At 47.8% G+C, this 26,465-nt stretch overlaps 1 protein-coding gene across 9 annotated transcripts in view; it reads left to right on the top strand.

Moving 5' to 3' along the window:
• The first annotated feature begins 16,721 nt into the window (after positions 1–16,721).
• Positions 16,722–26,465, top strand: part of FOXN2 (forkhead box N2) — a 38,367-nt gene continuing 28,623 nt past the window's right edge. For 5 of the 9 annotated variants that reach the window (XR_012652445.1, XM_075042443.1, XM_075042438.1 and 2 more), the window contains exon 1: positions 16,722–16,856. The gene's annotated coding sequence lies outside the window, so the exon portion shown is untranslated. Of the gene's footprint in view, positions 16,857–18,686; positions 19,208–24,141; positions 24,201–26,465 lie in introns of those variants that run through there. The other 4 variants (XM_075042441.1, XM_075042439.1, XM_075042440.1 and 1 more) reach the window with 4 other exon arrangements.

Here is a 26,465-nt window from a genome sequence, read left to right as displayed (position 1 = left end):
AGCCTTTTGGCCTGCAGCTCTGCCTAGTAACAAGAAAGACAAGCTCTCGGTCTGCAGTGTCACCAATACTGTAATCCGGCATCATCTGCCCCCAAGAACGGCGGTCCCGCTGCCCTGCCGCCTCTGCGCTCTTCTAACCCCTGTCTTTCACAGCGGTTGCGTGTTCAAGTCTGCATGGGGCCCCATCTAGATCAAAGACGATGACTTGCTCTCAGCCTTTCGTTAGGCTGTTTCCCATCGAGCTCTTTGCTGTGCTAAATTTATCCGAAGAAACTTCAAAACGGGGAAAGCTCCTCCGAGCAGGCTCCCGCCAAGCCCTGTTGTCCAGCGCACACGCTCCACCAAAGGTTGGTTTCCAACTGTGGCTTTGACCATGGATGGAAATCTCCACCTGAGCAGCCTGAGGGTGGCTGGGTGGAGCGGCTGTACGGTCACGGAACTGGGAGGAAAATTTGGCTGCCTGAAGTCTGCAACATTACTTTAAATGCGATTAAGTGTTAAGCCTTGTTTTAGTTATAAAACTTAATGAAACACTGCTATAGAGGTGTTTCAGGAGTCCTGCTGGCCTCCCTTGTACTTTGTAAAGTTCCTGAACGATTCTCTGCCTTGTTTTGGTTTAATTCTCACGGGAAAAGCTTAACCTTTCAGTAAACACTGACAGCCGGCACAATGTTGTACAAGACATGGGAAAAGAGAGCAGGAAAATTCAGAAGAAACATAAGAGGGGATGTCCCCGCCCTGGTGACCAGAAAGCAGCTCTAAGTGGCAAAATCACAGGACTTAACATCAACCTGATGTTTTCTGGATAACAAAATGAAGCTGATTTACACCGACGACTAAATTGTGTTTCTACTGAGTCCAACTGTAAAGTTGCCGCTTGCCATCAAATTCAGCGTCTTGGATTCGTACGTGCAATATCCCCTGAAGACAGGGGACCCAGCTAACTCACAGCAAGGTCAGCCTTATTTTTCTTTATGAACCAGCCTGTCGTTTCACGGTCACACTTACAGCGGTGCTGATACGGGTGAGGTTGTGCTGGCACAGTGATGCTGTCATCCTCCGCTGTGCTGTCACTTGAAAGCAGGCCTGATACACGTCGATAGTGTTGACGTTGCGCCTGATTTGTCACATGCCAGTAACTCTGCCCTGCCCATCCTCACATCGAAACGGTCTCTCGGAGTGACGTTTCTGGACTCTTTTATTTAATTTTCTCATCCATGGAAGGAGTCAGTAAAGGAAGCTGGGAGACAGATGTGCAACTGATACAAACACAAATCATCCTAACGAGCTGAACTAGTTACAACAGCAGAAAAAATTTACCTCTCTTCCCAGGTCAGAAATTGAGACCTGCAGCCTGACTCGCCTGTACCCGGCCTGAGTGCTGTCATTTGCTTCCAGAAATGCAATTTCTGTATTTTCAGAAAGGGACGGTGAAGGTGCTTGGCCCAAGGGAAGAGCTGGGGGTTCTTCGGCTGCCCAGCAGATGGGATCTCGAGTACCAAAGAGAGGGAGGATGTTCATTACCCACCTTGCTGGCTGCTGGGTTTCTTCCTGGGCATCTGGGTGGCCCAGGGTGGCAGAGCACGAGGCGCTGACCTGGTCTCCCTGCGTAGGGCAAGGATGCGCGTTGGTGATGCTGGGAGGTGACGTGCCCCAAAACCAAGCGCTGCTGCATGCTGGCGTGTGCAGACGTGGCACGGTATCAGCCAGCAAAAGCCTGGATAGGTGTAATCCCTTGCATTTCATCTGCCCTCTTCTTAGCAGTCACTTTGCTTTTTTATTATATGGGGTAATAAATAAACTTATATTTTTATATAGTCAGCAACAACATAGCTTGAGGGACTTCCCAAGAATCTGAAATCTGATTGTAAAAACAGACAAAACACTCCAGTGGTTAAAAACTCAGGGCTGTTCCTTGAACTTTCACCTCATTTTTTAAACAAAGTCGTCAGCCGTGATTGCATCCAGTTTGAGATCATTGCCATAATTAATTTTAATTAAAATATATTTAATTTAAACTTTGAAAAGTTTTTTTAATGTTGCTGCATAGTGCCAGTATTCATGTATGACAGAACATTACTCACATGCAATTTTGGAGTTCAGTGTTGACTCATACAACACCCGCTAGCTTAGCCATGCTTTGAAAATTCAAAATACGCTCTTGCAAGTAGGTTGCAGCGAATGCCAATACAATGATTACATAAGACAGAGGAATCTGCTGTCATGCATAGCTGCAATTTTGTGAAATAACACATCACACGTGTCCTCGCACATGCCAATAGGTTTTTATGGCATACTGTGGATTGATTTTTCTGTGCCCTTATCGGTCTATTCCCTGATCTTCTCAGTTTGAGGTGGTGATACAGGGTGGACAGGGCTTTGATCCACACTTCTGAAATCTCTGTAACACTGGCCATTTGACTGGCAGATTTATCTCCTCCTTCCCCAAACTGGAGCCATCCTTTAGCAGTCGCTGGCTCCCAGCAACTTCCAGCCCTGACTGCTGCGGCGTTCGCTTTTGGGAAGCTGTGAAAAACAATGAATACAGCTACAGCTGACTTGAGAGTCAGAAACATCTGGTATGGTGATAAAAATGTTCCTGGCAGACCAGTAGAGGCCAGCTTAATAGCTAATTGGCTTTATTCTCACTGAGCGGTATCTATACGTTTCTTTGGAAAATGGCTGTGGGGTCCAAGCAAGTGATATTATTCCCTTCCCGCCTCATATAAAGCTGACACAGAAATCAGAAAGGAAGCAAGTGTAGAAAGGTGTGATGCTATTGATTAGCTTATGAAAATACCATTTGGATTTAGTAGAAAATGAAACAGAAGTATTTCTTTTATATATTTGAAACAATCAAACAATTCTGTAGACAAAGCAAATTATTTACTCTACAAATCTCTGTATAAGCATGTCACCGTGTCTAGGTAAGGCTGCGAATAACATTAATTGAAAAACGTATTGCTTCTCTTCCTGAAATTTACTGCCACCTTGAATTAGTATTCCTCATGGTAACCGCTTGTCAAGCACACGGCCAATAAATAGCACGGGTGGTATAAACACAGTTATGTGATCGGGAAGTTAAAAAAGCTTTGGCAATGCCTTTTGGGGGGTCTTTCTGTTTCTCAGATGAAGAGTTTTTCCTACCCACAAAACTCTAAGTTATCTGTATAAGCCCATGTTGGCTCAGCCAACAGTTCACCTCTGTTCTGCGGATTTTAGCCACATGAATCATTTCCAGTTCCGCTTTCCTATTGCACTGATTTTCAAAAGGGAGCAAGCGCGATCAAGAATATCCAGCGTTACTATTGTTATTGCTAAACCAAATGAGAATAAAGTTGAAAAAGCTCTTGAATGGCCTCCTGGAAGCCAGTGTTTAACTCCTGGTGTTGGGATGAGAAATGCAGATTTTTCTACACCCTGGGAAGCATCCAATACTAGTCTGCATCAGAACTGCTGAACAGACTGGACTTTGAGATCGAGCCAGAAGATTAATTCCTACTTTCCTGTCACAGCCTCCTTCCTCCTGGAACTGGAAAATGAGCCAAAACCCCCTAAGCAGTGTGTCTGGCCTTTGCTGTTGGCTGCCAGGGCCCTGGGTGCATCCGCTGCCTTGCTCCCGGGACCCCCTTGCACCCCATTCCCATCCCTGGCTGCTCCTCACTTGCTGGCCCGATATCCCCATCTGGTCATGGACCCAAGTTGCATGGCCACCTCTCCCATCACTAAGCTGCTTCCTGGCACGGCCACCCGCCTTCATCTCTTGGGCAATTCATCCTGGCTTCCCTTTGATAAAAAGCAAAAGTTTGGTTCGGATCATTCAGAGTACTTTATTTTCAGTATAATTGGGGAACAGGCTAGCATTTGTCACGTAGGTACAAAGAAAGGTGTTGGAACTTTGTATGGTGAACAGGGTGACCTTTACTCAAACGCTACCAAATTACACGTAGGTAAACAAGTAAACCAGGTTCAAGACAAAAGGAGGTGGTGCTCCGTGAAAGAAGTGGTGGACTTTAGGAAGTTTTTCCCAAAGGGTACTGTTTGGATGTAAGATGTTTTTATGAGTTCAAAAGGAAGGTGGGAAAGTGCTTGGAGGAGAGACCCTTTGGTTACCAAAAGATGAAGTGCACCAGGCTAAGGAAGCCCCAGAGCTGAACGTAAGCAGAGGGTGGGAGAATATTAGGGAGCAGAAGGATCACATACGCTTATGCTGTGCCTGTCCTCCCCTCTCTGGGCACAGAATGATGGGCCAGAGGGATCCTTGGTTGAAGCTCACGTGGCTGCCTTGTCACCTCATGGGTGGCTTTCGGGAGCGAGACATAGCCTCTGGATGGTGGTTCACAGGCTGAAGTTATCCCTTGCTGAAGTCCTGCCTCTGCAGAGGACAAGTTAGTGCATTTCCATGCTTAATGATTTAGTCTTCAAAACAGTAAGGTCTGGGGCAACACTGCTGCCCTTCTCCTGTGGAACCTGGGCAACATGAAGCAGTTTGTTGGTGATTGATTTGGATGGATTGCCTTATTGGTGCCTCAATCTTTGGGTATAGGAACAGTGAATAATAGCAAAAATAATTTTTAACTTTATTTGACTGACTCTTTGCTTAAACATTAAGTAAATTCATCATCTTAGTTAATTAGAAGTGATCTTTCAAAGCTAACAGAGCAAAATGACCTTTTGTTGGTGGGTCTACTTGTAGATCTATGAATAAAGATCTACACAAAGGCCTAATCCTACTTCCATTGTAATTTTACTCATTTGCGATGTTTCTTTAGCTTAGAAGTTATACAAAATAAACTTGTTTTGTCTAACTTATCTTTCATGATTTTGCAGAATGATCCAATGAACCCTTAAGTAAGGGATCACAGTTCCTATGCTTCATCCCAATCCATTGGAACTCCAAAATCCAAGCTGCAGTAGAGAGAGGAAAAACAACAGCATGGTTTCACACTGCCTCAGAGATGCCTGTGGAATAACCTTCATTTTATCCACTTGATGATCTCGTTCCATGTTTCCAGATCAAATCTGATTTGAGCAAGACATCAGTTCAGAGAGAATTAAATACATTTTTTTTTCATCATGATAATTAATTAAGACTTGTATTTCTCTCAGCCAGCTGAGTTTGTCTCAGGTTTTTCTCTCTGGTGCACCAAGGGGGTCAGAGCCAGAACTGATGTCAAGTATACCAATATAGCACAAAATGTTAACAATGATTTGCATTTTATTTTGTTTCTCGTCAGGTTTCTGTCTCCCCAGTGCCTCTCTCAGGATGAGGGTGTGCTCTCCATGTGGGCTGGAGGCTTTCCTCCACCCCCAGGTTTTGGCCAAGGCAGCTGCTATGGCTGGAGGCCCCGGGCTCTCTGGAGGAAGGTGAACAATGCAATTTTTTAATGCAACATCTTTTATGTATGTATTAAACAGAAGTAGATTGGTCCTCAGCTATGGAAGAGGCTATCCCCATGCGGATGCCAGAATGTATGAGTCCTCTGGACAGCTAGATTCAGGTCCAGGCAGTGATCCCTGCCAGCTGTTGCACAGATGTGCCTGTTGGAAGCATTTATAGTTTGGGAAGGTAACAAGTACCATACAAGAAAGTCCTCCTCTCTTTGCCCAGGGCACAGCCCTCCAGTGGGCTGTAGTACCAAACACTGCTGATTTCTAACTAACTCTCCAAATAATATAAATCTAAAAGATTTATGGCGATAAAGTGTAATGATCTATGGAGGCGAATAGCTGGTGCATGCCTCAGAGCCTGATTTTGATGTAAGTTACGCTGCTGTAAATCTGGAGTGACTTTGAAAATGCTGAGGGATACGACAGAGAAGGGACGTGGAAAGGAATGCACCGAACAGGCAGAGCATGCAGGTTTGCCATCAGGATTGCTCGTAAGAGTGGGGTCACCATGCTGGTTGCTTCTCTGCAGATGAGTTACGATAGGTTTTATAGCAATTGTTCCTGTGCTGGGGACAAAAGACCTCTAAAAGTTTCTCCGGTAACCATCCTGGGAGCCCAGGCTCAGGCTGACTGGGAGAAAAGGTGCTGGAGCCTGAACAACCCTCTGGTCCCTTCTGCCTCCTTGGAAGGGGCAGAGAAAGCCCCCCAGGTTGCGCTGGCAGAGGCAGTCCCTATCGCACAGGGGGAATAGGTGTGCAGAAGGCGCTTTTGACTTTGTGCGCCCAACCGGAGATGTTCGCACAGACTCCAGAAAAGAAAGAAATTACTCTGGGGCAAATTCTGTCATCCTAAACCAAGCAAGATGCCCAGCAAAATCCTGGAAAGTTTACTCAAATGAGGATTACTGTGACTGAGCCCAGCCATTTCTCAGTACTCTTCATCTTGCTGTACCTCCAGATACTCTAACCTGAACATAGCCCCCTCTTTTGCTGGACTCCATGCACACCTATAACAAAGTAGATTTATATCCAATATTTAGATATAATCTTACACTTAAGTTATAGATATAAAAAATATACATATATATTCACATATAAAGTATGTGTGTACACACTGTATATAAGTATATATATACACAGACATATAATAATCTAAACTTTAAAAGACAAAAAAAATTTAGGGGTGGAATACAGTCAGTAACTCATAGTGTTTCTGAAAGACCTATATGAGGATACCCCTGAATATGTAGGACAGTCCAGCTCAGAAACCTCAACTTTGATATTTTGAGTGGCATATAGAGAAAATCTCTTGCAGTGGTTAAAGAGTTGTAAACTGCTGCCGAGTGGTAACCAATGCTACATGCAAATGTGGAAATGGCTTGTTAAGTGTAATGTTCAGTGATAAGTGTTTTGATTACAGTCGTTTTAGGGCAGTCTGATATATGGCAGCAGCGAGATCGAAGGAATGTTAATGCCACCTTGGATCATCTCAAACCTTGGGTCTGGTGGGAGATAGAGAAAACCTTTTTCTCCTGGATAGCTTTCAGTTTTAGACAACTCTGAATTATTTGGGTTTTTACAGGTGAAAGAAAGGTCAGGACAACAAGGTTATTAAAGCCTGTGAAAGCTGGAGGGCAGAACCACCCCACCGGCAGACACAGGCACAAAGGACCCACCACCAGCTCTCCAAAACTCGGTGGGCAGCCTCATTGGCTGAACTCTAGTCTTACACTAGAAAAAGCAGATGAAATCCTGGTTGTAAAAAATTACTTTTTCCCCAAGGATGTAGATGCAACATTTGTTGTGAAACTATTTTTTCTGAAGACACTGGAAGTGAGACGGGAAGAAATGGCACGCTGTTGGGTCTTCCTCCTCGGCACCAACTCTGTGCAAACTGGCCTCTTAAAAGTCACTTTGCCTACAGATTGTGCACTGGAGGAAAGCCTATGTCTTATCCCACCTTGTCCCCTCTCCCACACTGGATTTGGGCTTTGGGGGCCCTTGCCAGGCATATCCCAGTTATCAGATGTATTTGCAGTAATGATCTCTGATTCAGTCCTCTTCCCCCCGCCCCGCCCTGGATTCATACAAGGATGAAACACTTCATTTTTTTAAAAGTACAAATGTAAAGTAAGTATCAGAATGTCAGAACGTGGGCAATATACATCACTAATTTCTGATGTTTTAATGAAGTCTGTGGTCTCATCCCTGCACTGAGCAGCTGCAGTCAAAGCAGCCAGCTCAGAGCAATGTCAGGCTCATGACTGAATCTCGTACAGTTTTTTCTGCTGATTCTCTCCATTGCGTGTTCAACACAGACTGTGCTCAGTGAACAGAACAAGTGGTTTAAGGACTATCTTTGACTGCTCACCAACATTTTGTCTGCCCAGAAAGAGAGCCGTCAATAACAACCTGGGGAAGGACAGGGAGAAGGACTATGTGAAATTGTCCGAAATTGTCCCCATGTGGCTGAACGGGGAAGAGGGCTGAAGAAGCAGCTGCAGGAGGGAAGATGGATGGAGGACAAGAGGCTGGAGCTGTAGAAGCAGCAAGGGCAGATGGAGGGAGGATGGACCATCAGGAGGGAGGATGAGGAGTGAGATGCACAACAGCAGCATGCATGGCACAGCTGGAGCCAAAGCCAAGCCTGGCTTTGACATTCAGGGTTCCAAAGAACCTCTCTTTCAAAGTGTCACTGCTGTGGCTCAAACTCTGAAGTCTCTCTTTTGTTATCAGCGTTTCCAGTTGAACTAAACGTGCAAAGTGAAATTCGGTAACATTATTTTGCTCCTATTCTTCAGTTCCTGACTAAAACCAGCCTTAGATGGGGATCAGGACATTTTCTAGACCTATGTGCACAAAGGCATGTGATCCTGCACGGAATTGCTTTCTGTCCTTTCCATGTTCAGCCCATCCACTATTTTAGCTGGTTTCTAACAGTTTGTAAATTCCCATTCACATCTGGAAACATCCCTGGGGAGCTTCCATCTGCCACTCACACTGGGATGCCGTGGTGATCTGTGTCTAAGAGGTGCTGTGCTGCACGCTGCTCTGCTGCACAGGGACCCGCCAGCTCTGCTCGAGCTGCTTCAGGTGCCAAGACTACCCAGCTGAAGAGTTGGAGATGCCGCTTGAGCATCGCAAGGACCATTCCCCAACAGGATATATTAGCCTGCGTAGAGGTCTACACCACCGGTCCCAAAGAACATCATTATTAGCATGACTACCCCAGATACCCAGCAGCTCCGTGATCAACAGGTTTAGTGTTGGCAGGTCAGCTGTTGGCGCTTTGATAGTGAAGTGGATTAAAACCTTGATAATCCATGAGCGATGGGCATTGTGAATGTGCCTAAAAGAACTGGCTTTGAGAGAAAAGGCTTCCTGCACTCAACCAGGACCATTAGTGGCATACGGTTTGCTGGCCGCAATGAGTACATGAATATATCAACCAAACAAAATGCTGCATGATCATTATGCTGCCCTTAATCAACTGGAAGGCACCTTCCTGAATGCCACAGAGAAATGCACCAGCTGGTGTTGAATAGGCTTTCTTCTCTCCAAATAAGACCGTAATCGACAGGACATCTGAGTCCAGCTTATTTTCCAAGGCCTCATCCATCTCCTGCTCTGACTCATGAGATTATACCCAGTGTCAGTGCACTGAAGAGAACAAATTTTATTCCATAGCTGGGAGTTTCAACACAGTTGATCCTTCAGGCCAGCACAGCCTGCCCAGGCAATGAAAGGGTGAAAGAGTATGTTTTGTCTACAGAATAAAGGCGGCCATTTCAATCACCCTCCTCTCCCATGCCTTTTATAGTCTGAGTGATAGCAAGGTCACAGGTTGATACTTTTATCTACTTGGTATGCCTTCATTTCATTTCTACACATCAGCCACGCAGAAACAGCTAGCAGGAGCCATGCCAGCTCCCAGACACATGGCGATAAGGATTTCAGTGTTCATTAGCTGAAAAAGAAAGTTTAGCGAAAATGTGGGTTTGGCTCTCGGAGGCAGTGCAGCAACAAGACACAAGGTCTTTGACCATTATCTTTCTAATATTTCCAGCCAGGGAGCCTGTTTGAAATCCTTGGCTGGAACGGGCTGTGAGTGTTCCAGCTTGGTGCTGGAATACCATCCACATGGGAGTGGCTTTTCTTAGCTTGCTTGAAAAGTTCATTGAGAATTGTTTTGCAGGTACCAAACCAGCCATTGCTATTTGCTTCGTACAAGGACCGCGTATCTTGAGTTTCTCTTGTATGAAGAGATTATCAAGCAACTTCATTCAGGAATGGATGTTCAGCGAGCACCTCCTAAAGCTGTCCTCCCAGCAACAGCCTTGGAAAGCTTGTGCATTCTTCTTGCTGTTGGGCTGAACATTAGGATGGCATCACCTCAGGCTCACTGGCCTCTGTAAGGCAAGTCCAAAAACATCCGACAGCAGAGCCACAGCATTTCTGCGCTGTTCCTAATTCAGCCAAAAACATGATGGCAGGATGAAAGCAGGGATTAATAATAATCCCTCTTCAGGGATTATTTCAGAGTTGCTGAACCCCAGCCCACCACGGTGCATTGATGAGATGCTGTTCACCCCTCAGTCCCTCCCTGTATCAACCCACCTATCTGTTAGAGGGGAATATAATAACCAGCTGCCTCAGACGGTATTTTGAAGCTAAGTATTTGCAAATGCTTGAAGATATTTGGATTAAAGATAGGCTAAATAAAAGCTGATATGAGAAGTAAAGCTTATAATGTGCAGTAAGACCAGGGGCTAGATTTCAGGTTTTTCACTGGACTTTAAACCATACCTTTTCTTTTGAATAATAATGTAAAACCATAAAACCTTTGTTACTGAGAGGCACCATAATAAGCATTTTGCATGGAAATCAAAATAGTTTCTTTTAAAAATCCTCAAGATCTCTTTAAACTAAAAAGTCATTAATCAGATATTTAACCCCAGATTGGAACTTGAACTATTGCCATTTGCCTTAAAATTTTAAGCATCGGTATAAAAATAAACCACAAATAAATTAATTTCGAGTGCTGCAGAATACACGGACACAACAAGTTGAAAGCCAATTGTTAAACAAGCAAGTACTCTCCTAATCATAACAAAAAGAGAGCGCCATAACACAAGGTGAAAATAACCAGAAAGCAAACAGAACACACCATTGATTGAGTCCTTCATTATCTAGGATAGCTTTTAATGGAGGATCCTGTGTGTGTGTCATTGCTCTTATCTCTCCGAAGGCAGTATGCACACACTGTAAAAATCAGTCTCTTCATTTTCTGCTTGAAAAGATCATTGTAAAAAAAAAGTGTCAGGGAGTGGAGGTCATGCTGATTTATTGGCAATTAAACCTGCAGGATTTCTGCACTCCTTTCAAAACAAAGTATCTCTGGGTAATTCAGCCTGGCGGATTACATAGTAGGCTATCTACTAAAAGGCATGAATCTTTTTGTTTGTGCACAACAGAAACAATTGACTTGGTCTTATTTAGGAAATTGCTACTATTTTCTGTAAGGTATTTGTATCACCCATGAAGAGAAGGAGGTAAGTTATCTCTTAAAAATGCAAGATTCTTTCCAATAGTAAAAATGCTGGTTTTATTCCTCATCCATTGTTGAGGATAGCAAGTCTACAGATAAACTTCCTCCTGCTTAAGAGTGACTAGGTGATGGTGCTAAATTTATAATCCAAATGCATTGCTAAGGAAGATCACATTTGCTTTACTCCGTGGTTGATTTATCCATTCTTGAGTAGGTACTTCTGCAGGAGCTTTCAAACCAGGCTGAATCGGCCTGGTCTCTTTGTGATGATATTCCAGCTGTATCATTTAGAAGTCTGACAAAAAGTCACCCTCGAGTGACATAGCTAAACTGGCAAAATGTTCACTATTCTGTTTTGGCAGAACCATCTCACGCAGGTTTGGGGCTTTTATTATTTACTGAGCTAGCATAAGCTATACCAAACAACCAGATGCAAGTATGATCCATATTCCCACCCAAAAATCTCAAGCTCTTTCTAACACAGATACCTTCTTACCTTTGCAAACATTTTTGGATATCCGATATCATGGAGTCTTAATGTTTCGATGGTGATTCAATGCGTATTTCTGGTTTTGGACAGGCAACACGCAGCGTGGGAGGAATACTGCAACCAGCACTGAACATCTTCCCCATCAGTGCAGTGACTTTGGTTGGGAAAGCACCTAATTATTAATTTCACTGGATAATATTGCTCCTAAGACTTACTTTATAGTTACCTGCTTGTCTGATCTCTGAATCTATACTGCAGAGATAGTCAGTGGGGAAGAGTGGGTCTCAGGCGATGTTCACAGACCCTCAATCTTAGGAGGAGCTGTTAAGGGGGAAAGAAAAAAGCAGAGAGCATATTCAGCATATGAGGGACTTTGGACCTGTGTGTATATAGCTACAACCAGATCTGAACAAGAACTTCAGCACCGGGTCCCATTCAGGACGTAGCGAGAGATGACAGAGAAAGAAAATGTGGCAGGCAGCAGGATGGTGGGAGAAGAAATGCTACGAGTCCTGCACTGCACCGAATCCCTCGTGGCTTTGCCTAGGGCGAGGGAAGAGATCAAATGCTAGACGAGGCCGGTGGTAGGAGAGAGCAAAGCGGGAGACATTCCCAGACAGAAACCGCAAGCAGAAAGTTATGGTGTGGGAGCTGAGTAAGCAGACACACCAACCTGGAGAAATAGGAAGTCCCTTTGAAGTTATTACTTCAAACAAGCTGCCAATGCAAATCGGGGAATGCTGCTTGCAACAAGAAGTCCTAGAAGAAGCAGGTGTCCAACCAGTGCCGGACCGGCATTTCTCTCACGGCGTTCCTGGGCAGAAACAAAGGTTAGCCAGAGCCTGCCAACAGCACCCTGCTTCGCTCCTCCGGAGGAGACGCCGCCGTTCCTGCCTGGATTAACCTGACCAACTCTTCTTATGCCAGCTTTCCGCAGGGTGATAGACCGGCGGTAGGTCACTGGAATCGAAGTGCCTGCAGTTTCACGATGCGAAGTGCTGAGGCACTGTGAAGCCCGGCCGACCGCTCACACACGTGGCAGAAATCCCAGTGCAGTAACTGGGGCTCGCTGGCTCTCGTGTCACACGTCCATGCCACTGGACCCCCAGCACTTGCCCTTCTGCTTTTTTAGCAGTTCTTTTCTTGGCCTTGCCAGCTCTCCATGCTCTGAGGTCACACCTAAGAGCACCGATCACGCGTTGTGTTTCGGATGACAGGGTGGGTGAGGGGCTTGGGTGAGGAGGTGCTTTCGTGGCGCTGGGTGGCGTGGGTCGGGTCCGGCTGATGTGGCCCTCGGAGAGTCCCTGCCGTGTCCTCTCCTCTCGGGAGAGGCAGACTGCAGCTGCTGGGAGGCAAGTTTCATCTTCCCAGTGCGTTTGTCCTCCACGTACCGGGTCTGGATGACCATCCTCTCTGCCTGGGGAAAGCCTTATCCCACCATGCATGTATAAATGCCACCTGCCATCAACACCTCGGGTCGAAATAAGAGAGAAAGTCTGAGGATTTTGACCCTAACACAGGGGAGGTAGAAGGGCCTATTTTCTGCCCAGAGCAGGAAAAAAAACCCAAACCACTTCTTCTTTTTTTTTTTTTTTTTTGCTTGCACTTCACCACCTGTGGTGAGCACAAGACAAGCAGAGCCGTGACTGTGCCCTGAAGGGGAGAGGGCAGCCAGCCTCTGGCAGAAACCCTGCAGGAGCTGGGGAGGAGAGCTGCCGCGATGAGAGCGGCTTTGGCAAAGCGGGCACGGCGTGCCCTCGAGTGGGCAGTACCTTCAAGGAGAGCCCTGGAGCCGGGCCAGGAGGCACCAGCAGCCTCTGCCGAGTCCGTCCTGGCTCTGAGCAGGAGGTGATAAGGGTAGGGTGGAAGGCATCTCCTGCCTCCGCCTCTGCAGCCTGCCTTCCCCACGCTTCCCACCTTGGGGGGCTGCAGGAGATGCTGCACGGACACCCCGGGGAGCCCTGCGGAGACCCACGGTGTAGCGCCGTGACTACCATCTCCCACCCCTTTTAAAGGTCTGTGCTGGGAAACGGCACCACGTCCTTGTGGTGTTTATTGGATGAGTTCTGCTTTGCTTGGTTGCCGTGTTGCCGTAGGTTTCCCTTCAGTAGCTCTGGTGCTTGTCCTGCGTGCGGTAGAAAGCCGAGATGGAGCAAGAGGGAGACCAAAGCGGCGTGTGGGCTTGGACTGCCAGCAGCCTCAGGCCTCCGTCGTGGGACAGGGTAAATTGCAGGAAACAATGGTTTAATGCCTTCAGGCTGAAATTTGGGGAGCAAGCAGCTTTCAGGGATTTTGCAGAAAGCAGCCTGGCAGGGCATCCTCCACGCCGTGGCTCTCCAGCTTCTCAGGGGCGAGCAAACGCGTGGCAGGACGACACGGGCGGCATTGGCTCCGTCCGATACCGTTGCCCCCAGCCCTCCACCACCTCCTCCCTCTTGCTCTCACAGTTCCCATGCAGGATTTAGCAGGCAAAGTGGATGATGGTAAGGAAGCAGGGACCAAACTCGGTGCAGACACCGGAGGACTGAGACAAACACAGGTTCCTCCATCATCCGGCAGCTGCCTGGGCGCTAAGGGAAGGCATCCTCGTGCTGGCTGAGGTCGCTAGTTGGGAGTCAGCACAGGCAGAGCAAGAAAACGCCAGAAGAGGTGTCAGTGCCCTCATGATGACCCAAAAAGGCCGACGGTGGAGGACCGTCCCCGCCTGTTCATGCAGGGCACGTGCCCTTCTCTCCAGCTGTATGTTTGGTGGGGACCAGGAGAGCCTCGACCCCTGGCGTGCCCCGGCTCCTGCGTGAACTCCAGGCGCAGATCCTTGCGGCAGGGTGGAAATGCCCCAGGATGCAAAGGGTGCTCCGGCAGGAACGCGCTGGGTTTGGTAGGGCTGCTCCTGGGGGCTGTGGTTGGTGGGAAAGCCAACACCCTTGAGAAGCGACCCTCCCACCGTCGCTGTAACGCTAGGGATGCTGAATCGCGTATCTGCGGCACGTGCCTGTCCTGAACCTCGTACCTGACCTGGCAATGCCCGCTCAAAATGCTCCGTACTCCACCTGAGCTGGGTCAGCTCCGGGTCCTCCAACACTGCACAGACGAGCTGCTGCAGAATTGCAACTGTGCGTGCACCTCTAGAAGACATAATTCTGCCTATGGCATGTTGCTGAGATGAGTGTGATACGAGGCAGAAAGCTGCAGCCTTTCTAGGGATTGTGCTGGGCTTTCTTTGGCCTCCCCCGACCCCCTTCCCCAAATCCACTGCTGCAGCCACCGGGCACTTCACAGGCAGCAGAAGAGCGAAGGCAAATCTGGTTGGTGTTGGAGGTAAGGGCCTGACGCAGAACGTGCTCCAGAAAGCTTCAACTCTTGGTTACTGCCTTTATTGATACAGAGTTGCTGGATTTTTAACAACGTAGTAGGGTTTAAAGCCAAAAAACCCTACCCTGGGCATTTTGAGTAGTAGAGAGGACCAAGGAAGATAAATGTGACAACATTTTTCAGGAGGTGTAGAAACTTTTTATTTCTTTTGCTATGCCCTAGTTTAAATAAAATGCCGGTTCAAAGGCCAAGTTTTATTTTTTGTTCCCGTGAGGGGGTGGTGACTTTGGGGCACTTTCAGCTTTTATCTTTTTAGGTTTTGGTTGGTTGGTTTGTTGTTTTTTTTTTTTTTCCTTCCACTAAAACATAAAGGGTAAGAGGGAGTAAATTCCTGCTGAACTCAGCTTGTGTTTTTAAAGGGTAAATGGGAAAAACCTGCGAGCGGCTCTGCTTTAAAGGCCAGGGTGTAAACGCAATCAAGGGCTGAGAACAGGTACCACCCTCAGCGGCCCACACCGAGCTTTTCACGGAATAAATTGAAGCCGAAGGGCTCCCGGATTCAAACTTGCTCTCTTTCAGGTTGCCGCCCAGCCGGGCAAAAAGCAAAGCAACACACTCTGATTCCGACAGGCAAACAACGCTCTGCTCGGGCCCCCGCTTGCCCCCCCGCCTCCGAAGCGGCTGAGGTGCGGTAGCTATCGAGGCGAGCTGCAGCCGGCCGAGGGATGGGAATTTAGGCAAAAGAGCCTGTTACGGGCCAAGCGTTGCTGGTACCAGCAGCGCTAAGTCTGGTTTTAATGGTTTAGGAATGGAGGGTGCTTTCAGCTTTAGTAATACATAATTAATATAAGTGCACTTCTGTTGTCCGCCAAAGGGTAGGAAGGGCCTGGGGTAACCTCTGAAGCCGTAAAAAGAAAAGGTTGAATGAATCGTAATGTATTCAATCAGTGGAAGTGAGGTAGGAGCGAAATGAAAGTTGCAGAGGACAATTTATTTTGGTCAAAACTGTGCGGTTGGACTCCGTTTCTGAAGCCGGTGGTGCTTTACGGCGCAGCGGCGGGAGCCTGTACGTGCTGGGCTGAGCCTCCCGGCCGCTGGATTTGATCCCCTGCCCTTGGGAGAATATTCCGCCTGCTATAACCCTGGGCCTGATTCATGCTCGCTCTTAAAAAAAAAAAAAAAGAGAGGTTGTTCTCTGAAATTATTTCAAATTAAAAAAAACAAAACAAAAACCCAACAACTGGTTCCTGCTAACATGGGGTGGGGGAATTTCCTTGAAACCTGTTCCCAGCCTCCCTTATAAATAAAATTACTGCAATGCATCACGAGGCAGGCGAAAGCCGAGCGTCCTTCAGAAGGCAAGGAAACCTTGGAAGGGCGCGCCAACTTTTTTTGCAGCGGCAGAGCGGCTGCAACCCCAAATTTCCCCCTGCGAGCGACTTCCCCGGGCGCTCTTTATTATGTTGTAAACCCGCAAAGCGTACGCGGGACTGTAAAACCGCCGCTTCAGCAAACAGCAAAAAGTTCTCGCCCTGAAAAGCTTAAAAGCCGAAAAGGCACGAGTTGGGAGCACAACGCGCGACAAGGCAGAGCGAACACGGCGGCGGCTTCATCTTTGTTAGGAGGACAGAAAAAAAAAAAAATAAGAAGAAGGTTTAATGTCATGGGAGAAATGAGGAAAAAAACGTGTGGGGGAAAAAAAAAGCGCGGGGCGAGGGACCGGGCAAAAGTACACCGGCGGGGGGGAGAGGAAAGGGAAGTGAAACTAAAAGGAGGATTTAGGTTTGAAATGTGAGGGGGGGGGGTGGAAACTTTTCCCGAGGATGCTCAGGGATGGGGGGGCTGGTCGGTCCCGGGAGGGGGGGGGGGGGGAGGCGGCGGTGCCTTCGGCACCGCCGCCCCCCCCCCCCCCCTCCCGGGACCGACGGGGCGGTCCCGGGAGGCGGTCCCGGTGCTGGGGGTGGTGACTGGGAAGAAGGGGGGGGTTGTTCCCGTTGCCATGGGGAGGCGGGGAGGGCGGTGCCGCCGCCGCTGCGCAGGGAGCAGCTGCTCCCTGACACATCCCCCCGCTGCCATATTGTGTCCGCGCTGCCGGCCGCACGGCTTCATGACCGCGGTGAGTATTAAAAAAAAAAAAAAAAAAACCGCCCCCCCCCTCCTTGCTTTCCCCACGCCTGGTTTGGTCGCTTTTTCTTCTCGGGGGGGGGGGGTTTAGTTGTTGGGTTTTGCGGGGGTGGGGGGGGTGGGTTTTTTTTGTTTTTCACGCTGGGGGGGGGGGGGAATGGGAAAGCGCGGGGAGCGGGGGCCGCTGGTGCCCCCCCCCGCCCCGGGGAATGCTGCTGCGCCCCACGCGTGGAGGCGGAGAAGCGACCCCCCACCACCACCTTTTCCCCCCCGCGTGGGAACAACGCGCGGCGGCCGCGCTTCCTCTTCAACCGGTCTCGATGACGATGCGTGGGGATGGGGGTGGGCACGGGGCGTGGGGACACCCCACCACCACCACCCCCCCCCCCCCCCCCACGCCGTGGCGGTGCCGCCACCCCCCCCGCCCCGCAGCTCCTCCTCCCGGCGCGGCTCCGCGAAGCTTCCGTCTGTCCGTCCGTCCGTCCGTCTGTCCCTGCGCGGGTTTTACGCGGGTGAGCTCCCACGGCAGCGCAGGCCCGCGCTTCTTCCGCGCTTCCAACGCGGATGGGGACCGCCCGGGGCAGGGACCCGACAGCGTGGGCCCCGCCGTGCCCCCCCCCCCCCGCTAATTAAACCCTCAAGCGATTTATTTAACTAAACAAACACCTTTTTGGGGGTTATTCGGGTGCGCCCCCTTGGCCCTCAAAACGACGGGAAGCCCCCACGGGTGTGCAAAGGGTCTGTGGTTTGCAGAGGTGAGGGGAGGGAGGCGGGAGATGGCGTCACGGGGGGGGGGGGGTCCCGCATTTTGGGGTAAACCACGGGGAAACTCGAGGCGAGGCTGGGATCCGCACGTGGCCCTTCGGAGTTTTCCGGCTTTTTCGGGGGTTTTTGGTGGAGTTGGGCGGTGGCGGCGGAGGAGCAGCATCTCGTTGCCCGCCTGGCTTACTGCTGCTGGGGGCACACGCGTATTCCTGATTTCCCAGTTTATATGGGAGCGGAAACCGGCTTTTGTTCGGAAAGGTTTGGGTTTTGACAAGGCCCAAACAAAGAGTAAAGAGGACAAAGAGTTAAACCAGAAAATAAGGAGTAACCTTGAGCGAGGCCCAATGAACTCACCGCCCTGCCTTGGTGCCCGCCGAGGGATGGTCGTTCTATGCAAAATGTAAAGTTAAAAATGCTGAATTACGTTGGACTTGAATGCTCTGAAGGTAACTTGATTAGGTTTGCGGCCAACCTGTGAAATCAAGATAATTTTATATATAATATACTACATATATATGTACACACACACACGCTCCGGATCTCGTTATTGGTGGAGTTGCATTGAGATGGACTTTGGTAACGGTTGGGTTGTAATATGTTGACACGTGAATCATTTAACTTCTGTTGTGTTTCTTGGTTTGGCGTCTTTTTACCCTCCTAGAAGTCTGGTGCAACGCTACCTCTATGCAAGAAAAATTAAGCTGGCATTATCTTATGTCAGAAAACTTGAACTAGTTTGCAGTTGTGGCTTGTCTTTTTTTTTTTTTTTTTTTTTTTCCTTGGCAGGTGCCAACTCACTTTTCCCAAGTACTTGAAGAAGGGAAGTTCTTCCCAAGAACTTCCCTTCTACAGAAGGCAGTTGGACACATCAACTCTGAACTGAAAGCTATATAGTAGCAATTAACACGGCACAGAGCTTGAGCTAATGAACTTAGCCGAGTGCCAGGGTATGTTATTTCTGAGCTCGGCCGCGTGCTGCCGCAGCGGTTCGGCTTCTGCTGGGGCCTCCCTTAGTGTCCAGCTGCATGCCTTGAGTTTTGTAGAAAGAGGGAGGAGACGGTAATTCTCACTTTGTACGTTTGAGTTGCCTAAAATATGGACGGGACTTTTTTGTGCTCTTAGCTTTTTTTTCTTTTTAAATGCGCCCGTAAACAGAGCGGTGCCGCTGTACCCGGTGGTGGAGATGCTGTTGGCTGTAGCTGCGGCGCTGCCCGTCGTGCCCCTTCAGTCGTGCGGCCCTGCGTGCTCTCGGGGGTCTTGCCGGAATAAAACCGGGGTGATGTCTTTGTTGGCAGTGTCTTGACCAGAGGATGAAGTTGTGACCCCCTTTGGGTGCTGCTGCCAAAGCTGTGCTGGAGGAGCTCCGCAGGGATTGATTGCTCAGCCCAGAAGTAAGATTTTTTTTATTTATTTTTTTTTAAATCCAAAAGGGACACCAACCAAGGAGCGTGCTGCCTCAACAGCTCCAACCGCCACAGGTTTTCTGCTTGAGGAGCCTTCCCGTGTCCTCTGGGGAGCTCGGGATGGAAGGCACCAGCATTGCCAGCAGCTCTCTCAGTGTCAGGATGTGCCAGTCCAGTAAGTAATGGAGCAGATACAGGGACGTGTAATGGTGCCGTTGAACGAGAAAAAGGACTGCTTGGCGAGCAAGTGTAGTGCCTGGGAAAGAAGACAGAGGCTTAGGGGCAGGTCAAGCTGATTTTTACCATCTTTATTAACCACAGGCTCTGTCCGCCCAGTGCAGCAGACTTGAAAACCTGACATGTTGAGCAAAGGCAAACTCAGGGAGCGAGATAGTGTGGCACCTGAGGATCCTGTGTATGGATTTAGTTTAAACTGGTGAGAAAGCGATACAGTTCTTGTGTGGAAATGTTGGTTCCCATAAGAACAGCAAAAGTTTGTGCTGGCTTCACTGGGGTTGTAATCCCACCTTCCTCCCCCATCATCGCTCCTTGGCTACTCATTGCTGGGGTTAAAAGGAGCTGGTATTTATGAGAGAAAATACCACAGGCACTCAGAAGACTTTTTCCAAATGCGGGTTCACGTTACCTTATCGGAACGAGCCGGACAGTGGGATTATAGCCAGCGAGGTGACGGAAAGTAGGGGTGCTGGGAGGAGTGACGGTGTGCCCACAGCCACCCCTGCTGTGCGTCTCTTCTGCCGTTCCCTTCAGTGGGGTAGCCATACCGCACCGCCGCGGTGCGGAACGACCTGGGTGAAACACAGCTTTTCTTCCCTGGCTGTAAATCAATGAAAAGCAGCCTTTAGTCCCCGTAAGCAAAGGCTGTCAGCGATACAGGTGCGTACTCACTCCTTCTTAGCACAGGTGTAAGTTCTGTCCGTTTTATTCCATTTGGCTCCTTGACTTTTCTTTTTATGGCTGTCACTCTTCCTCCCCCTCCCGTTAATGAGGTGTATTGTGTATAAGCTCGCGTATAGGATGTCAGCGCATCGATGGTAACTTTTTCTGAGGGAGGTAGATGGAGGCGGCGAGCGCCTCATCCCAGCGCGTGTGCCTCGCCGCTCGACAACCGAAATGGTGTTGGGCAACTTCCTGCGCCGAGGCGCTGCTGTCGGCGGCACTCGGTGACTCACGCCAGCGCCCGGCTTCGTCTCTCGACAAGCGCGGGCTTGCAGGCTGCAAACCCCGTCCGCATCCCAGCGCCGCAGCGGAGAGGGACGGTTTGGGTGCGTGTGGCGTGTCTCTTCCCAGATCCAGCGGCTTCCTTGTCTCCCAGAGGAGACACCCACAAGTAAACCAAGAAAACCCTGAGATGCTGCTTCGCTTTTTTTGCTGGCTGGTCCTTGGCGTGTGACGCGTGTTTATTCGTTCCCTGTCGTATCACACGTGCCTTCTGACTTAGTGCAGGCTGCGTGGTGATGAATTCTCCATCCCATCCTCTTCTTGCTGGGTAAAAGCACGCAGCGATGCGCCGGGACACTTGCAAAATACCATTTCAGTCAGCAAGCAAGAGACAGCTCGCCCGTGCTTTGGTCATAAATTACATCGTACAGAAGAAGTGCTGTCCGATGCCAGCCAGCATCTTATGACCCCTGGTACTCTGCCTCCTCCGTGTAAAACGTTCCGGCTGCGGAAGCGCGAGGGTTGGGTCACGTTCAGGTTTAGGGGGTGCTGCTGGGTGCTCCTTAGTGCCCAGAGGTCTGCGTGGTTGGCAACCGGGAAGACTAGCCGTTGTGTCTGGGGTGGGAATACCCGTGTTACGGACCGGTTGCTCATGTACCAGGACTATTTTAAGAGAAGCCTGGAATTTGTGCAAATAAGAAGATTTATACCGAAAGTCAATGATGTGGATTTTGACCTTTTTTGTTTTTCCTAGCGTGTTCAAATTTTTTTCTGGTATGTTCAAACTAGACTTAGAGCTCCCTACTTTTTCCTCGAAGGTTAGGGTATGTTAGGGACTCCATTAAATTGGCTACTGCTGCTGCAGAAATTGCCCCCCACCCCTGCGCTTCTGCACCCTCTGTAATGATTAGATTATAAATTGGGAATGTTTTCACCCATTTCCCACTGGCAGAAAATCCTAATACGATTTACTCGGGCCAGCGGTACCCGTGTACGTTGGCTGCCTTGTAGGACGGCAGTCGTGGTCTGAGGTGGCTGACGCCGCTTCTCTGAGCGTGCTGATGGGATGGGTTTGAAATGCAGGGCTGGGTTTGAAATGCAGGGCTGGGCTGAAATCAGGTCTACAGCCTCCAGCTGCGGCAATTACGGGGCCTTCCCCCGCGGCCGGTGACAAACCTGGTCTCTGCATTACAGCCACAGACCCGCGTGCCTCGATGTGCCTTTGAACGGCATCATTGGGTACCTTCGACTTTATCGGCGTGACCGCGTTTTCTGTCTATTAAGTGCTGGATGGGCGGTCTGCGGGTGATGCTGCTCAACCCTCGTGTTATTTTACTTACGCATCTGGGTGTCCCACCGTGCCATCGTGTTTTTATTGTGGTCTTCGTGATGTGTGGCTGGATGTATTCCCAAAGCCCATCTCCTGGAGCAGCTTATCTTGATACCAGGCTCAGGCTTCGTTTCTTCTCTCGGATTATTTTCAGTGCATTCCTACTTTGCAGTTTGTAGCTACTTTCAGTTTCCCGGTTCACGTGCGGTCCCCTGCTTGCTTCCTTTTTAACGCTCTCACTGGATTGCATTGTGCTTAGATTTGGGGCGAGCGTGTGGTTGCCTAAAAGCCAATTACTGGACGCGGAGAGAGCTCGGCGCCTGGAAAACTTGCACAAAGTAGAGCTGAGTGAGTGGGAGCTGGGAAGCTTGCTGCCAAGCAGCAGCAGCGATCACTCACCTCTCATCCCCTGGTCTGTGAGGACCATCACCAGTTTGGTTTGGTTTAGGGATGCTGAGTCGTCAAAAGTAGGAGCTACTATGCTTTTGGGCTTTTGACCGTGCCGTACGAGAAATGTCAGACGGCATCTAGTACTTTGACGGTCTAGTTTTGCTAGCGAGGTTGCCTTTCTTCTGTGTTTAGAGAAAATTCTATCTTCTGAAGCCTTCCGTCTGAAGGTGTACCTCAACATACAGACCCTGTATGATTAAACTGGGCCATTTTTCCATACAACAAACCTGCTTGGTCCAGTTGTTCCAGTGTGGAGTCGCCGTGTAGAAGAAAGGATAATTTTATGCCACAACCATTATGAGCAGAGGGATTATTCTGATATAAAGTAATTTTGAAACAAAAAGCCAAGTTCAACAGCAGTGGAGTAAAATTGAGAGCAAGTTGGCCAGGGAGGTGAGCGCAGTGAAGAGCATCGCTTTGCCGTGCCTGTGGCTCTGGAGGAAAACTCGCGCTTTGGGAGCAGGAGCTGGGAAACGGCAACCAGTGACAGCTTCACCATCACAAAGTTGTACCTGTAACGTGGCGGTGGCTTTGTGTTACGGCTCCGATGATGCTTTTAAATGAAATCTTGCAGGAGGGTCACTTGGGGCGAAGCTTCAAATTGTTGGTTTTCAGCTGAAAATTGGGAGTTCTGGTACTTTAAGGCTGGAGAAGGCAGAAAAGCTGGATGGAAAATATAGCATTATGTTTTCTAGTGTTGGTAAATTGGTACTGACACCAGCTGAAATGTAGCTATATTCATTTCTATTTCCAGAGGATGGTAGAGAAACACGTGGAAGGGTTACCCTGGAAAGGGAATTAGCATCAGAATTATTTTGCAAGGCATTTGCTCAAATGGCTCACTTGTGAACGTATCAATGGCTTACATTTTTTTTGCATTTTAGTCCATTTAGCAAGCAATGTACTGAATTTAAGGAACATGACCCGAAGGCTTCTTTTGAAAAGCTACTATTGGCAGTAAAGCATTTTTCTTAAAAGCACTTCTTTTTTTTTTTTTCCCCCCCCCCCTTTCTGTGACACCAGGGGTTTTTCTTAATAGTTTAGATTTCACTGCTGGTTTTTTTTTTCTTTTTTTTTTCTTTTTTTTTTTCCCACTTCCCAATTTCTCTGTTAGACTGTTTCCATGAGCATGTTTTAAATCTGAGGCACAGGGAACTGGGTCCAACAGTGACTGCAGCCTTTGGAAAGGCTTCACAATTGCAAAGTCTCTGCAGGCAGCACTGGAATAAATGTCCCAGAGGCTCTGGGCCATGCACAGGGTCTGGACTGGGGTCTGGGCATGTCTGAGTTTACATATCATTTTTGTTTCAGATACTTATTTCAATCACAAAGCCGCTTGTGTGTGTGTATATGTGTACTTAATAAAAAAAGGAAAACTTGTTTCAGTACAAGTTAGATCTTGGATGAAATCTCTTTCTCTCACTCCCTGCCTTCCCCCGGGCTATGATAAGGGTTTAATCCCTTCCCTTTTTAAATTTTGCAGCATTTCTTAACTTTTCCTAATATTGGACCTTTTCACTGGGTTTCGTTACCCGCCCCGCTGCCTTTAATGATATCACAGGGTGCAGGAGAATATTGACATTAAAGGGGTGTTAAACTGAGAGAGGCTTGGAAGTATTTCAGCAAATACCTGGAAAACCCGTCTTCTCCTTTGAGCCCACTGATGCCGAGGTTAAAAAGAAACCCCTGAGCTTATGGCTTGTCCAGTCCTTCATTTTTTTTTTGTTTTCAGGCTGGCTTCAGGAAGCCTCTAACCACCTTTTTAATGGGTTTTTAAACAATTATTTTGAATTTCCCCCCCTTTACAAGCCAAGAGGAGTGGGAAGGGCCCCGCCTGCCATTGTTGCTGAAAAACTCGGAATAAAGAACTTATCAACACCAATTTAGTGTAGATAAGCAGAGACTTCTTTATTGACGGCCGGGTGGGCGGGTGAGTCCTCTCACGAACCACGCACACCTGAACACCAAAATCATACACCTTATATTAAACTTATTCATACATATTCATTAGATTTCTGAGAAATGTTATGCATATTCATTAGATTTCTGGGAAGTTTTTAGCATATGTTAATGTCCTTTACGCAGGCGCAGTGAAGGTTTCTGGTGGTCTTCAGAAGCCCTCTGGTGGTCTTCCATAGTCTTCCTCACTTTGTCCGATAGTTGACCTCTCTTATGTGATTCTGCGCAGTACGATTTTCGCCATCAGGTATTAGATTAACATAAAAGTACATTCAATGTTAATTCTTGAATTTAACATTTCTAGTGATTGGCCCGCAGTCACACCACCTTATCAATATTCTTATACTAAAACAATCATTGGTTAATCTCACTTAACTCTACTGATTGGAATCCTCGATAATTAGATCGAGGTGGGAAGGGTAAGGGGTTTCCAGGCAGGAAACTGGTGTCCATAACGGTTTCCTTAGTTTCCTAAAACAAAACACTACAAACCAACAAATCTTTGTCAAAGTTTCTGTGGTTAACTGATTTCAGACAATACTTGAATTCTTATAGTTACACGTGGTACATTTTCTGAAGTTCCTAGGTTCCTGTAACTACATTTCAAACTTAACACTCCCATACCTATGCTTCACAATTTTCTACTTTTTAATCAAACCAAACTCTTTTATATAATTAGATTTTAATTTCTTTATCAAAATATTTGCAACAATATGCTTGTTATCTAAGTTCTAAATGTTCCTACTAGATGATTTTAGCCAATTTCTCTGGCCTTGATACAGGGCTATACAGGGGATTTCACAGCAGCTGTTTGTTGTTAGTTAAATGTGTAAAATGCAATATATATATAATTTTGCTAAAATATTTCTTATAATTCTATATTCCTATTAAAATTGAATATGATTAATTCTAACTAATAACAAATATCAATAACATGGGCATGTCTGAGTTTACATATCATTTTTGTTTCAGATACTTATTTCAATCACAAAGCCGCTTGTGTGTGTGTATATGTGTACTTAATAAAAAAAGGAAAACTTGTTTCAGTACAAGTTAGATCTTGGATGAAATCTCTTTCTCTCACTCCCTGCCTTCCCCCGGGCTATGATAAGGGTTTAATCCCTTCCCTTTTTAAATTTTGCAGCATTTCTTAACTTTTCCTAATATTGGACCTTTTCACTGGGTTTCGTTACCCGCCCCGCTGCCTTTAATGATATCACAGGGTGCAGGAGAATATTGACATTAAAGGGGTGTTAAACTGAGAGAGGCTTGGAAGTATTTCAGCAAATACCTGGAAAACCCGTCTTCTCCTTTGAGCCCACTGATGCCGAGGTTAAAAAGAAACCCCTGAGCTTATGGCTTGTCCAGTCCTTCATTTTTTTTTTGTTTTCAGGCTGGCTTCAGGAAGCCTCTAACCACCTTTTTAATGGGTTTTTAAACAATTATTTTGAATTTCCCCCCCTTTACAAGCCAAGAGGAGTGGGAAGGGCCCCGCCTGCCATGGGTGCTGCCCTGGGGGAGCATCTCTGGGTGCCTTTTGTCACCCGGGGGGTGCAGCTGCCCCCTCTTCTCCTCTGCAGACAACGGGTCCCGGCTTGCCGAAATCTATGGCCGAGAGGCGGTTTTGTCCTCGGGAGACCGTAATGCCTTTAGTTGTCTTGGATACGTGACATCATATAGTGTTGTAATCAAATATAGGCCTTTCGCAGGGCCCGGGGGGGGGGATTTCAGCTGACCTCCAGCCTGCTGTGTGAGGTGGGCAGGGGATGGAGGGGGGCAGCCCCAGACAAAGGAGATGAGTGGGGGCGGAAGGTTAAATTAATGGGGGGGAAAAATGGTCTGGTGTCATGCTTTTAATGCTCCCGGTCAAGCGGATGTGGTACTCTTTATCGATGGGTTTTCACTAGTTGTGCCAAGATTTTTTTTTGGTTGCCCTTCCCTCTAAACGTGCAAAAACTTACAGCTGGTCCTGTGCTGTGTGTGCGCTGGGTTGGAAGTTTATCCCAAACTTGCGTAGGTGAGCAGCGACAGTCATTTATTTGTGTAATTCTTGGGCTGTTCTAACAACGCAATACATACATCGAGGTATTTAAGTTAGGACAAGCCCTGGTGTCGATATGCTTCCCATAAATGCAAGAGAATATGAAAAATCAATAGAAGAGTTTGCTATTGGTGTAGTTGCTTGCATGCAAAAGCACGTACCCATCTTTTAAAATACTCTAGCAGAGCCTGTTTTAGTCAGTACCAAAGTTGCGTATGGAGTATGCCAATGCCCCGGCTCTGTAACTAAGGCTGCATGCCCTGAGCTTGTTGCAGAGCTGCTCTACATTAAATGTAAGTGTGATATGGCTAAGAATCTCTTCTCCTGGGTTAAAATTGTATTCTACGCCTCAGACAATGCATGGTAAGATTTTCTTTTTTTAATTTTATTTTTTAAATCTGGAGGGGAAATTACTGCACTGTCAGCAGGTTTCAGGTCTTCCCACTAGTAGCAGAGGTGACGTAGTTGCTC

Source organism: Buteo buteo, chromosome 12, assembly GCF_964188355.1.
Source record: "Buteo buteo chromosome 12, bButBut1.hap1.1, whole genome shotgun sequence".
In the NCBI taxonomy this organism is placed as follows: Eukaryota; Metazoa; Chordata; class Aves; order Accipitriformes; family Accipitridae; genus Buteo; species Buteo buteo.
The sequence above is the reverse complement of the archived record's forward strand: the minus strand, read 5'-3'. Positions and strand labels throughout refer to the sequence as shown.